This window comes from Jaculus jaculus, chromosome 3 (assembly GCF_020740685.1).
Source record: "Jaculus jaculus isolate mJacJac1 chromosome 3, mJacJac1.mat.Y.cur, whole genome shotgun sequence".
NCBI classification, from domain to species: Eukaryota; Metazoa; Chordata; class Mammalia; order Rodentia; family Dipodidae; genus Jaculus; species Jaculus jaculus.
The window spans coordinates 9,256,339-9,270,380 of record NC_059104.1 but is presented as its reverse complement, the minus strand read 5'-3'; positions in this window follow the sequence as shown (position 1 = coordinate 9,270,380).

The following is a 14,042-nucleotide window of genomic DNA, read 5'->3' as shown; positions in this document are numbered from 1 at the left end:
TTTTTCTATCATCTATCCACCAGGTGTGTGCATGCATTTTTTAAAAATTATTCAAGATTGATAGACAGAGAGAGAAAGAGGCAGAAAGAGAGAGAATGGGCGCGCCAGGGCCTCCAGCCACTGCAAACAAACTCCAGATGCGTGCACCCCTTGTGCATCTGGCTAACGTGGGTCCTGGGGAATCGAGCCTCTAACCGGGGTCCTTAGGCTTCACAGGCAAGCGCTTAACCGCTAAGCTGTCTCTCCAGCCCCGTGTATGCATTTTTGCATGAGTGTGGGTGCACATGCTGATGTGTACACATGTGTAGAGGCTAGGTTAGAACTGATGTCAGGTGTCCTCCTTGATCACTCTCTGCTTTATTTTCTGAGGCAAGGTCAGCCACTTGGAACCATATCTTGTCAGTCTAACTAGCCAGCTTGCTCTGTGAATCCCCTATTCCAATCTCCAAAACACTGGGATTACGGAGGGACCACCATGCACACCCAGCCTTTTACTTGGCTAAACTTGAGCTACCACAATTGAACTACATCTTTCACACTGGCCTAACAAGCACTTGATCCAATGAACCCTCTCCCCAGACCCTGTCTTTATATTTTCATGGAGGAATACAAACAACTGTGGTATCTTTCCTTAGAGAGCCAGAAGAGCAGAAGCAACCCTGTGGAGAACAATGCATACCAAGGCCACAACGTTCAAACTGGATTTGTGATGTCTAGGAATAAAGGGGCTTCCATGACTAGCAAGGCCGGGTGTGGGGACTGTGCAATGGCAAAGTAGGAGAGTTAGCTGCTCACAGAAGTGAGGCCCTGGGAGTGTGGGTTTTACTCTGTGCGATGCCACTGGAAAGTGTTGTGGGGGACACTGACGTACTTTGAGATAGGTCGATAGAGTACTTGGGATTGCAGATAATTAAAAGTACAGTGATGAGTCGTGTATCAAAGGGAAGTCCAGGCAAGTAAGACCAGAGTCCTGGGACCAAGGCGAGAGCCACACGGATGGAAAGTGTGTGAGGTCCTGATTGGTTCCATATTGACTTGGACAGGATTTGCTGGTGGGTTGCATGTGGGGAGTGAGGGGAAGTGAAGGGGGCCAGGAGGAAGATCCCCATGCTTCTGCCCGAGTCACTGCGTAGACGGACAAACTGCCGTGCAGTGAAATGAAGCATGCTGAAAGAAGAAGGGTGCAAGTCACCATCCATCCTTTCTGCAGGTTTTTTATTTTTTATTTTTTATTTTTTTTTTCGAGGTAGGGTCTCCACTCTGGTCCAGGCTGACCTGGAATTCACTATGGAGTCTCAGGGTGGCCTTGAACTCACGGCGATCCTCCTACCTCTGCCTCCCGAGTGCTGGGATTAAAGGCCTGTGCCATCATGCCCAGCCTTTCTGCAGTTTTGAGTGTGAGATTCACACTAGATATCCACATGGAGCTCATAGGAAGATAAGGAGAATGAGCAAAGAGAAGCCGAGATGGAGACTTCAGTAAATAGGAAATTAATAAGAGTTCTCATAGGACACGGCAGAAGGTAGTGCCCCAGATGGGAGGTGCAGCCAATGGAGGCGGTGCTCGTGGGAAGTACATTACCTCACTTGTGGAAGCGTGAGCCCTGCATCTTCCCACCTGGCCTTCTCTGTCCGTCTTGACTTGGTCAGAGTGTGGAGGAACAGGAATCTGATAGGAATGTGCAGTGGAGAAGCTGGGGAGCGATGAAGTGGAGAAAGCAGGAGGAATCTGTCTTTATCTGTGAAGGTGTGGTGAAGGGGAACTTAGTTCAGACTGGCGTGAGGCTTACATGTTGAGTGCTAAGATGGGAAAAACAGATTTGTGTGTGTGTGTGTGTGTGTGTGTGTGTGTGTGTGTATGTATGTGCATTGTTCATGAATGTGTTTATGTGTGTAGGTGCGTGTCAATATGCATGTGGAGACCAGAAGTTGACATGGGCATGTTTCTTAATCACACTTCACCTTATTTCATTTAATTCTTTTGTTGTTGTTGGGTTGTTCCTTTTTTTTTTTTCGAGGTAGCGTCTAGCTATCCCAGGCTGACCTGGAATTCACTATGTAGTCTCAGGGTGACCTTGAACTCATGGCGATTCCTTCTACCTCTGCCTCCCAAATGCTGGGATTAAAGGCATGTGCCACCACACCCAGATAACCTTACTTTTTGAGACAGGGCATCATTGAGAGTCAAACTGACTTGTCTAGACTAGGCAGCCATCCAGTTCCGGGGAGCCTTACATCGCTGCCTCCCTAGTGCTGGAATTACAGTCACATGCTGCCGCTGTTCTTGGCTTCTGCGTAGGTGCAGGGGATCTGACCTCAAGTCCTCAAGCTTGCTCTGCAAGCACTTTATGCATTGAGGCATTTCCCCAGCCCCTCTGTTTGCATTTCAGAGAAATTCTGGTAGTGGGGGAGGACGTGAGGCTATGGCATTTATGAGAGAGATCATAATTGCTTACACTAGCTATGGAAAGTCTGTGAAGGTGAGGGGGAACAAGGTCCAGGGTGCAGAACGTGGGGAAGCTTTGAATGCAGTCAAGGCCTGGCAACTCAGAAGGCGGAGGCCGGTACGCTCTACGGGGCTGATGAGAAAGAGCACTCCTCATGCGCTCTCTGTCCTCCATGTAACTGGATCAGGAACAAATCCAAAGATAGAAATATGTGTAGGAGAGTTTTTAAGAAAAAAAACTATTAAAGAATAGGAAATGGTAAAGAGGGCAGGTTGCCTGCCTAAAGTGTGGGGCTAGGAGGCATCAGCTTTCCGGAATGGCCCATGACCTTGGGTTTCTATAATGATGAAGTCTTAAGTCAGACATCTTACTGGAAGTTGGTCCCTTCTGAGGATTCCTGGACCTTGCTGGTTTGCTGAAACAGAGTACAGAGCCTCTCATCTGACGAAGAATGAAACCCAAGCACAGCTCGTGGCTCGTGTCTGACACAGCCTTCCCTCTCCTCAGCTTTTCTGGAATGCTTTAGAAAGAAATTTAAACATTAAGGAGTACCAAAAAGAAGACCTGGAATGTGAGAATTATACCCAAGGAAAAGTTAAGAAAAATGCCTTTTTAGCCAATTTCATAGAAAAATGTTTTTTATCTTGGGGCGGTGGTGGGGGGAATGAAGGTCACATTTTATAATTCAAGTAGAACTTTTCAGATATACAGATAAATGCAGGGTGCCTTGACCTGTTAGTTATCTGAATCCAGATCTCCTGTGTCTTCTGATGGCTTCAGTCATGCAGCACATAAATACATTTGGTCCCCGGCACCTTACACATGGCCTTGAAGCCTGGCCTGTGAAATTCTCTTCCTTGGGTTCTTTCCTTGCCCAGGCCTTGTAGGACATTTCCTCTCCAAACCATGCACTTTTTCTTGGTGGTTGCATTCACACCAGGATCTCGACTACAATTTATGCCCTTGGGTGGGACAGGCAGCTGTATTTAGATCCCTGTCAGCTAGAGACAGGGAACTGGGAGTCTGTATTACAGACACATCTAGGATGCTCCTCCTACAGAGATCCAAATCACACCCCATTGTCAGCCTCCTTACTTTGGAAACTTTTCCTACCTCTGGCTCAAAGGATAAGAATGAATGATATCTAAATCTCAGTATTCCAACTGGGAAAAGAATTAGAAAATGAATTCAATTTTCTGGCTGAACCAAGAAATGAAGGAATTACGATTTGCATCCTGCTTCTGAAGTCTGGTGGGCATCCTACACTCAATATTCCCTTGTCTTTCCTATTTACTCATGCTTTTTTGTTGTTTGTTTTGTTTTTTGAGGTAGGGTTTCACTCTAGCTCAGGCTGACCTGGAATTCACAATGTAGTCTCAGGGTGACCTTGAACTCACAGTGGTCCTCCGACCTCTGCCTCCTGAGTGCTGGTATTAAAGGTGTGCGCCACCACGCCCAGCTTTGTTCTTATTTTTTCAGTACTAGGAATTGAACCCATGGACTTGCATATGCTATGCAAGTGCTCTACCACTGAGCTATTACATCTCCAGCCCTCCCTTGGCTTTCTTGTTAGACTTTTGCAACAGCAGCTCTAGCTGGCTCTTCTTATCTAGTCTCTTAATTTGGGATAGATTTCAGGTATAGAAGAGAGGGACCCAGGATGACCTTCACTTGTCTTTTCAGATCCAACTCAGCATGAGACGTCATGTAATGCTTATGATCTGACTCAGAATAGATACGGTACAATGCCCATGACCCTTTGTCTGACGTAGGCTGGTTTCCAGTGTTTCTTCCCTATGCTCTCAGGTTATCATCTCACACCTTCACATTTCACAATTCTTGATTCCTTTATTTTAGACACCTGAAACCTGAAATGAGATCCAGGGGCTGGGGGGGGGGTCAGTCTGTTCTCCATCTTTCTAGTGGGACACACAGCTATGTCTCCATAGAGATACAGAGTTCACAAGGCAAGAATGAATGAAGGGGAGTTGAACAATCTTTTTTCCTTTTTTTTTCGTGGTTCAAAAATGGCAATGTTTTTAATGAGCCATTTATGTAAGTTTACAGATAGCCTGCTATGAAAGGGCTGCTATTTGATCAAGGGACCAGAGGGTCAGATTAGATGTTCTGTTAAAAGTTTCTCTCAGTTCCCTCCTAGGAATATAGATCCATGGATACCGAGAGTTATCTGAGGTGATGGGGCTGACAAAAGAGCTAATATAATCCCAGGCTGCATTAACAGAGAAAAGAATGCCCTTCAGTTCCCGAGAAATAATAAGAAGCTCACTGCACGCAGCACACTAAACCCTCATCAGAAGACTGTGGTTAATTCTAGGTGCCTTGTGGAAGCAGGAGTGCACTTCCTGACCTTATCCATCTGGAGAAGTCAGTGGGAAAGGAGCCCTATCTTAAACCCATGGTGGATGAAGGTGCCACGAATGTTCAGGGAGAGAGAAAGAGAGAGATGTTGTGACAGAAACCAGTTTTTGTGTTCTTCAGGTCTCCTCTGTAATGGGAAACTGAGCCTATTCCATTCAGCTTTCAGAACTATGCTTTTTAGGCAGAAATTACTCACAGAGTACATTTAAGGTAATTATAATTAAGAGTGTCTTGACAATCGGAATGGGTGCCTTTTGTATATACTGAAATTCCTGGTGCTTGTAATGAGTGGGAAGGAAATTACTATTTGGTAAGTATATAATCTGAGTACATCAAAATTTCTAAAAAGGGTGACCTTATTTTCCTCATCTCCAAAAACCATTCATGAAGAAATGGAATTTGCGTACATCAGGACAATTTAAGTAACAAGGGCAAAGAAATTCCTTAAATGCAATAATATTCATGACTAACTAGGTTTGTTAGAAGCCTGAGGTGGTTTCAGTTGCATTTTAACTTGAAAACTAGCTCGGACAATCATTTATTAGAGGAATATTAGTAACTTGTGTTCAAAACAAGAGACTGAAAGTCGGTGGATTATTATTATACATGGTTTAACTTGACCTTTATAATGTCTTTCCTCATAGCAAGTACTGTTAAGCATGGAGGATTAAAAAAAAAAACAAACAAGCAATAATTACAATAAATAAAGTAGAGAAGGTAAAGGAGAGGTTAGTATTTTAATAATTTGTCAAACGTTTCACCAGCAAGATACAGTAAGACACTTGATTGTAACATTTTGTAGGTTCCAAAATTGTTGCTTTGTTCTAAAAATATTATTTTTTCTTAAATGCATATACTTATCTTTTCATTTTTTTCAAAAAGTCTGAACTCATCATTGTCAAACAGTTAAATATTCTGAAATGACTGATTTTTTTCTTTCAGCTACTTGTTATCCTATGTAAGGCATTTGTGCAGACAGTTTTATTTTTAACAAATCAACAAATACGTCTTGTATCTGAGTATTAGGATACAAAAACGTTAATTGCTATTTTTTTTACCTTTTTTTCTATACTGTCCTTGCTGCATGCATATAAATTCCATCCTAATTAATAAGAGTTACTCTCATTAGCATCTAATACACCTTTCAAGGTTATTCTAAGGTGTGGAAGTTTAATGAGTGCCTAATGAGAACTCTGCCACTCCTGATTAAAGATATCTATCATGTTCCACTGAGCTCATAAGGTCCTCCATGTAGACCAGCTGACAGAAAGCTGGAAGAAGCCATTCTGCATGCAGTTCAATGGAAGAGAGAAAAATCACCAGTGAAGATACTCAACAGTGGACCCTCAAGCCTTATATTTGGCCAGCCAGGCCAAATGAGCTAATGGGTACAATAGTGGCATTTCTGTCATGGTGGAAACCAACTGCCCTCTAATTGGACTGGAGACCTGCTCCATGGGAGGGAATACACCCCTGATACTGAAAACTTAGAACAGGGGTAGTCATGAGCTCTAGGGGTTTAATATCTGCTTCTTTCTGGCTAAATATATAATATACTATGCTTATCAAACTGCCCAGTAAGTACTTCTCTTAATGTTCATACCCATATATTATTGCCACTCTCACTTTTGGTAGAGAACCTTCTCTTTTCAGAAGGCAATGACCTTGGGATGACTCAGAAGGCATCATGGTGCTCGGAAGAAGTGACAGAGGAGTGCTCAGCACTGCAATATCTCTATCGTACCTTCCAAGGCTCAGAGTCTATTGTGGAGGAGGTGGCAGAAAGAATGTAAGAGCCATAGGAAGGGTAGGCGTCCTTACAACATGCTCCTCCAGACACAAAATGGCCTGGATATCCATGACCTCACAGTGCCTGAAACTACCTACATAAGACCATCATAATAGGAGGAAAAGGTCATGACATCAAAATAGAAGAGTGTCTGATTGAGACGGGGAGGGGATATGATGGAGAGTAGAGTTTCAAAATGGAAAGTAGGGGGTGGTGGGAGGGCATTACCATGGGATATTGTTTAAAATCATGGAAGTTGTTAATAAAAAAATAATTTTAAAAAAGATATCTATCATGTCCCAATATGGATATCATAACCTAACACAGCGAAGTTAGTAAAAATTTGAGTCCCAGATAACTTCTTTTGTTATTAATTACATGTGTGAAAAGCACTGAGGACAAAGTTAGGACCTGTAATCTAGTCCATTCATACTGGAAATATGTTAATCTTGAAAGTAATTTATTGCAATTTAAATTCTCATGCAGTATATGGCAAAAAACTTGGGACATGTTTTCATATAAAACATTCATAGATATGTAAAAGTTACATAAAATCAAGAGTAGAATAATTTTTGCTGTTGATTTGAAGAATAATCTGCAATGAAGAATTCAATACCATGCCAATATGATATAAGTAAATCAGTATAGATAATTTAGATCAACTTCAATACCTCTCCATTAACATTGGTTTGTAAGAGTATATTTTTGATACATTTTATTTATTTTTACTTTTTTATTGACAACTTCCACGGTTGTAAACAATATCCCATGGTAATTCCCTTCATCCTCCCACTTTCCCCTTTGAAACTCCATTCTTCATCATATCTCCTCCCCCTCTCATCCAATCTCTCTTTTATTTTGATGTCATGATCTTTTCCTCCTATTATGATGGTCTTGTGTAGGTAATGTCAGGCACTGTGAGGTCAGGGACATCCAGACCATTTTGTGTCTGGAGGAGCATGTTGTAAGGAGTCCTACCCTTCCTTTGGCTCTTACATTCTTTCTGCCACCTCTTCCACAATGGACCCTGGGCCTTGGAAGGTGTGATAGAGATATTTCAGTGCTGAGCACTCCTCTGTTACTTCTTCTCAGCACCATGGTGCCTTCTGAGTCATCCAAAGGTCACTGCCATCTGAAAAGAGGAGGGTCTTTGTATCAGACAGATTCAGGTTCACTGAGATAAACTGACATACATGAGTCTTGAAGAATTGACCCTTGGTCCTTTGCTTTGTAGGCAAGCACCTTAACTTCTAAGCCATCTCTCCCGTCCCACATCCAGATATTTTATGCAAACATTTTAGGACCAATGCTTTTCTGAAAAAGTCTGAAAGAAATAACCCAGTCATAATTTAAGAAAAAATAATATGTGGTCAGTAGGTTAACTTGTAAACCAGGTGCAATGGCATTTCTTGTGAAGGGCAAACCCTTAATCTCTAGGACTTTGAAGATAGTCCCTTGAGTACAAATTATATGAGCCAGGCTGTCAGGAGGGGTCATTTTAAGCAATAGGCTAAAATGAAAATCTCAGCTTTGTTTTTGCAGAAATTACTGGTTGCTTGCTACACTTAGTTAAATCAGAATGCTAAGTTATTGAAAAAGGGTGAATAACAGGCAAACTGCTAGTAAAAACATTTATAGCCATTCCCTAATTTCTAGAGTTATTTTCCCCTATGCTATAGCAATACCCTTGTAAAAATACCCATTTTGTTTTACATGTGAAAATATTTCCTTCCATAAACCAGTGCTAGAATTAAACATTGTCTATTTGCTGATGCAGTAATCAATTCAACAATTATAAACAGGGTCAGTTGACCTTATTCCTCTCAACTTTTTTTCCTTAAGTGATTTTATTTATTTATTAGTAAGGAGGGAGGGAGGGAAGGAGGAAGGGAGAGAGAGAGAGAGAGAGAGAGAGAGAGAGAGAGAGAGAGAGAGAGAGAGAGAGAGATGGCCCTGCAAACAAGCTCCAGAGTGTGCTGCTTTGTGAATCTGGCTTTTCACGGGTCCTGGGAAATGGAACCTAGCCCTCAGGCCTTGCAATCCAGCATCTTTAGCTTCTGAGTTGTCTCTCTAGTGCTCAACTCTTTCTACTCTTCCTTTTGATTGAATGTGTTGTCACATAACTGCGCGGTCATTTTGGAAATGTGTGAGCTCTCTCACTTGTATTTGTCGTACTTGGAGAGCTCCATACATATTTTGTCACTTTGCAAGTGCAGTGTGGCAAAATAGAATGCATATAGAAAATTATTCCCAATTAGAATGAACCCAAAGTAAGGGGAAGGTGAGTTTCCAAAAATGCATGGAGAAAGGCTCATTTGCCTAATGAAGTTGAGCTGAAAGCTCTGATTTTCCTTAAAACTATAAATCAAACAAGAACAGACTCAGCCATGTGACTTTTTTCCCCCTGTCCTTAAGACCATGTGGTTAATGACAGGTGCTGCCTGCTGGTGTCCGTGAGGACCCTCATATCTGAGAAGCTTACAGAGTGTCTGCCTTGTGCCAGATGTTTCTAGTGTGTTCTTTGTATTCTCATAATGACTTTTGAAGGAGACAATGCCATCTTCTTTATGCAGATGGAGAAGTGGAGCCTCAGAGAGCCTTTGTAACTTTCACCAAGTCACAGAAGAAATAAACCTTGGCTAAAGATTCAAGTGCAAGGTTCTTTAAGATCAGTGTGGTTATATCACCTTCCACACAATCCCACTGCTCAGTGCATAGCATTTATATTTTCAGTTGTGAGAAGATAATGATGATTTTATAGATGGACTCATTTAAGCTGAGTGAATGTTTTCTGGGAGACTTTGTTGCTTGAGGAGGCAGTTCCTATGTTTGGTAGAGGACAGAAGTTTACTTTTTTCCAATAATTTATGTGACAACAAGACAATCTAACTATCCCATTGTCAGGTTGGACTGAATTATTCCAAATAGTGCCTGAGGTGACAGTGTGAGTGAGGGCACGCACAGAGAGTTAATCCTTCATGTTTTATCGTAGCAGGCTTAAAATTCTGGATGCATTGCAAGTATGGAGATCTGTAATTTTAAAATATTAAAATGACACAAAGGAAAGGGGAAGCAAAAAGCAGTATAAAATAAATTGAGAAAACTTAGTTATCCATTCTTCTAGTGAAGGACATCTGGGTTGATTCCAGATCTTAGCTATTACTAATTGAGCCACTACAAACATGGTTGAGCAAATCTCTCTGGCCTGCGGTTTGAAGGTTTTAGGGTAGATGCCCAGCAAGGGAATAGCTGGGTCTGTTGGTATCTCTATAGTCAGCTTTTTCAGGAGTCTCCATATTGCTTTCCAAAGTGGTTGTACCACCTTACATTCCCACCAACAGTGGATGAGTGTTCCTACTTCTCCACATCCTCACCAGCATTTATTTTCATTTGATTTTCTGGTGTTTTCTATCCTTGTTGGGGTAAGGTGGAATCTCATAGCTGTTTTAATTTACATTTCTCTGATGATTGGGGATGATGAACATTTTCTTAAGTGTGTGTTTGCAATTTGTATTTCTTCCTCTGTGAACTGCCTGTTCAGCCCTTTGCCCCATTTTGTGGATGGGGTGTTTGATTTTTTACTGATTAGATTTTTGAGTTCTTTGTAGATTCTAGAGATTAGGCCTCTGTCAGTTGGATAACCAACATATATTTTCCCCCATTCTGTGGGTAATCTATTGGCTTTGCTTATTGTATGCTTGTCTGTAGAGAAAATCTTCAGCTTCATGTGATCCCATTGGTTGAGTGACTGTTTAAGATCGTGAGCTACTGGGGTTTTGTTCAGGAAGTCTTTTTCCATTCCTATATCATGGAAAGTACTTCCTATATTTTCCTCCAGTAGCAGTCGAATTTATGGTCTTATATTGAGATATTTGATCCATTTGGACTTGAGTGTAGTGCATATCAAAATGTGTGGATCAAGTTTCAGTTTCCTGCGTATGGTTATCCAGTTTGTTCAGCACCATTTGTTGAAGACGCTGTCTTTTTTCCAGCCTATATTGTTAGGGCCTTTGTCAAATATCAAGTATCTATAGTTGCTTGACCCAAAGTCTGGGCCCTCAAGCCTATTCTATTGGTCTATACTCCTGTTTTCATGCCAGTAGCACACAGCCATGGTGGGGAACCAACTGCTCTTGATCTGGCTAACTGATCCTCTCAGTGGTACGGGACCCATAGCTGGAGTTGGGAAACCAGTCAGAACCATATCCAAACATAAGCCCACTCTCCATTATCAAGCTACCATCAATTGTGGGCTATAAGAGGGCCTACACCTATTAAATTCTCTATAAAAAAAGTAAGGGTTATCTCATTTGTCTTCATGCTAACTTACTCTCCATTGGAGAATCTGCTTCTCTTTTTCAGCTAGAGGTAGATCTTAAGGAGAGAGCCACCCCATCATACCTCAAACGGGCCCCAGCTGAAACTAAGAAAAATTGGCGAAACAATCAAGGGTGCTGTTTTCATTGTGAACCAGGTACCAGCACAAGGGTGAAGGAGATCAACACAGAGAAAAATCAACGCCTACCAAATCAGAGTGCCAGAGACCCAGAGGCCCCCAACACCTCATCACTGAAGCAGACCAAAAATGAACCCAACATGGCTCAGGGAAATCTTGTGGAAGAGGGGGCAGAAAGAATGTCAGAGCCACATGTTGGGCATATCTCTGCATATCACATGATATGCAGAGACATTTATCCTACCCATAACTGTGGGATAACTCCATAATGCATGACCCATATACCTCAACAAGTAGGGGCCAAGGAGAGGGGTAGGTCATGGATGAGCCTAATAATGGTACCAAACTGACTGTATTTGCTGAATACAAAACTAATTAATAAAAAAATTAAAAATTAAAAAAATTGACAAATTAGTAATAAAGGTTGTACAGTGCATCAGGAAAGACTTTATGAAGAGAACAAGATCCAATTCATGCTCAAGTTTAGCTTTGTTTTTGTTTTTACTTATATAAGTGCAACAGAAAACTGAATGTTGAATCCCAAACCTCAAGAAATGTTATGCAGGAGATGGGATTCTACACTTTAATGACCTTCTAGGAGATTTCCAATAAGTGAAATGAAAGTGTATTGATTTTTTTTTTTTTTGTGGGCCTTGGAATTTTCAAATGATTGTTTGGAGGTATAAAAACACACAGTAGAGAAAACCATCATATTTACTAGTTAGAAGAAATGAACATCTATAAAAGGCACCCCATGGGAAAAAGCAAAATAGAATTTTCCTCAGTGACTAGTTCATGAGTTGGAGTCCTTTTGAACCTGAAGAAACCAGCTTTCAAATTTAGTTCCTTACTCAGTGTCTTGAACTTCAAGGACTGGACCACTTTGCAGACACATTGTCCTTGTAAAACTCATTTCAGTCATTACCTACTTGTCTTCCACATGACATATTTCATATTTCTGTTATAATGAGAGTCGCTCATTCTGGTGCTTTCTACTTAATAAAATGAGCAGCTATTTCCTTGGCTAATTCCCATGCTGTTAACACCTTATAAATTACCTTGTGTTTAGGATGAGATCAGCTCAGTTGATTAGTTCTCACCTCTTTCCCAGTCCATGCTTGAACACTTCCCTCAGACAGGCGTCTGAAAAGGTACCTTTCCACAGTCTTAAGCATTCTGTTACTTCAAGCTGGTAGCTGGCTGAGGCCACCACAGACTTAAATGTTTTTTATTCACACATTGTAAATAGTCTTTCAGTAGTTTTCTTCCACACAGAGTCATGTAATGACTAATTCAATTCTGTTTTCTAACTTTTCTTGAGATATTTCCAGTATGAAGTGGATAGTAAGATGATTGGTGTCTGCTCAGCCAGACTCACTGGGCTTCAGGAGTATTCTCTCCTGGCAGAAATACCAGGAGTGGATGATTTTATTTTAATTTTCCGATGAAAAGAGTGGCTCCCAGGCCCTCATGCATACTGGTCAAGGGCCCTAGCATTGAGCTATACCCACCGCCTCAGGATAACTCATTTGGAAGAGATGAACTTTGGACTATTTTCAGAAGTACTGAAAAGAAAAAGTACTAGAAATAGAAAAATATCAGCTAGTATACCAATACCAATCTCAAATGTCTTTCTCTTCAGGTTAGTCAAATCTCCATGCCTTGTGTTCTGACACTTTCAGTTCACTTTGTTTTTCTTCAGACCCAGCTCTCAGTTCTTGCCATCTACATCCTGCGCAGACATCTCTCCTTCACCTCCCCTCCCCACTTATCTCAGCACTACAGTCCTGACACACTGGCCTCCTGGCTTGTTCTCAGTGTTGCTAACCTCACTCATAACTCACGTCATGACTCGTGTACACTCTCCCTGTGTGCTTGGTGGATTCATCTCCTAATGTGGTTTGGAATTTCCCAGGGAGATGTAAACACTTGGCTATTTGCTCCAGATAGGGCATTGGCAAGAAACCACAGGAACCATTCCATCCCAGTGCAGCTTGGGAATCAGTGGTTTATTGGGGTTACTTGCAGGAGTGTCAAAGGGCTGCATCACCAAAGGAGCTCACCCCAGTACGGAGAGCATCTTTCAAGGGCTGTATCCCAGCTGGTCCCTGTACTGCCTGTCATCCGCTTCTCTGGAAAGTCTCCTCCAATCATTAGTTTACATGATCTTGAGGACAGGCCTTGGGAATCTTTTAACGTTATGAGCTACCCGAGTCTTATAAGACTTCTCAGTTTTCTGCATCTTGAGAGTAAGATTCCTCCCTCTGGACAGATATTTTTCATTCTGGAGAGAATAGCTACATGACTCCTGATGGTTTTGGTTAGTTCCTGTCCTATGTAAGTAGTAAACACTGCTCACTTAGCACCCTCTCCACTCCTTCCACCAAGAAAGTAGCCTGAAAAGTACTAAGCATTGAGGACTTTCTTTTCCCACCACAGTAATACTTTCACAAGGGGCTGGTCTCCAGCCCTTTCATCCTCTGTTCTGGCTTCAGTGATAAGGACAGCTGTTAGGGACATAGTAGGAAGGCCATCTCATTCACTGGGAGTATAAGTGCCTCTGATCAATTGTTTCTAACTTCTCTCAGTGTTACTGATACTACCACACAATGTTGTCATTCACTTTAAGTGTACTTCTGCAGCCTGGAAGATTCTGTTCACTTTTCCTCTTCCCATTTCACTTCTGACAGTTGTTTGACGGCCATGGGAACTAGACTTTTGGTCCAGCAACCCCATTTCAGGAACACGCAGGGAGAACTGCAGTGTGAATATGACGTCGAGGGTACATGAAGCTCTCTGGATGCCTTTCCCATGAATAGCAAAGATTTATATTCCCCGGACATGCTCAGCTACTTTCATCCTGATTGTTCAATTCATAACTGAGCTGTAAGTTCTGCAAGTGCAGGGGCCACATTACATACATGCACATGCACACGCACATTCCTACAGGGACCACATTACACACATGCAC